General features: G+C 47.2%; 1 pseudogene; it reads left to right on the forward strand.

Annotated features, from left to right (window-relative positions):
• The window catches only part of LOC103212413, a 209,394-nt pseudogene extending 208,467 nt beyond the window's left edge, over window positions 1-927 (forward strand).
• Window positions 928-930: the final 3 nt, after the last annotated feature.

Below are 930 nucleotides of genomic sequence, written 5' to 3' on the forward strand. Positions count from 1 at the left end.
ATTATAGGAACATCGCAGGCTGATTGTGCTGCCGTGATTGTTGCTGCTGGTGTTGGTGAATTTGAAGCTGGCATATCCAAGAATGCACAGACCTGTGAGGATGTCCTCTGGCTTACACATCGGGTGTGAAACTACTAATTGTTGGTGTTAAATGGATAAAATGGATCCCACTGAGCCACCATATAGCCAGAAGAGATATGAGGAAATTGTTAAGTAAGTCAGCACCTACTTTAAGAAGATTGTCTACAACCCTGACACAGTAGGTTGGAATGGTGACAGCATGCTGGAGCCAAGTGCTAACATGCTTTGGTTCAAGGGATGGAAAATCACCCATACGGATGGTGGTGCCAGTGGAACCATGCTATTTGAAGCTCTGGATTGCATCCTGCCACCAACTTGTCCAACTGACAAGCACCTGCATCTGTCTCTCCAGGATGACTACAAAATTGGTGGTATTGGCACTGTCCTGGTGGGTAGAGTGGAGACTGGTTTCTCAAACCAGGCATGGTGGTCACATTGGCTCCAGTCATGTTACCATTGAAGTGAAGTCTGTTGAAATGCACCAGGGAGCTTTGTGTGAAGCTCTGCCTGGGGATAATGTAGGCTTCAATGTCAAAAACATTTCTGTCAAAGATGTTCGTTGTGGCAATGTGGCTGGTGACAGCAAAAATGACCCACCAATGGCAGCAGCTGGCTTCATTGCTCAGGTGATCATCCTGAATCATCCAGGCCAAATCACTGCTGGCGATGCACCTGTGCTGGATTGTCACACGGCTCACATGGATTGCAAATTTGCTGAGCTCAAAGAGAAGATTGACTGCGTTTCTGATGGCCCAAAATTCTTGAAGTCTGGTGATGCTGCCATCATAGACATGGTTCCTGGCAAACCCCTGTGTGTTGAGAGCTTCTCTGACTATCCTCTTCTGGGTC

This window comes from Orycteropus afer, unplaced genomic scaffold (assembly GCF_000298275.1).
Source record: "Orycteropus afer afer isolate SDZICR_OR568_19922 unplaced genomic scaffold, OryAfe1.0 scaffold00956, whole genome shotgun sequence".
Lineage (NCBI taxonomy): Eukaryota > Metazoa > Chordata > Mammalia > Tubulidentata > Orycteropodidae > Orycteropus > Orycteropus afer.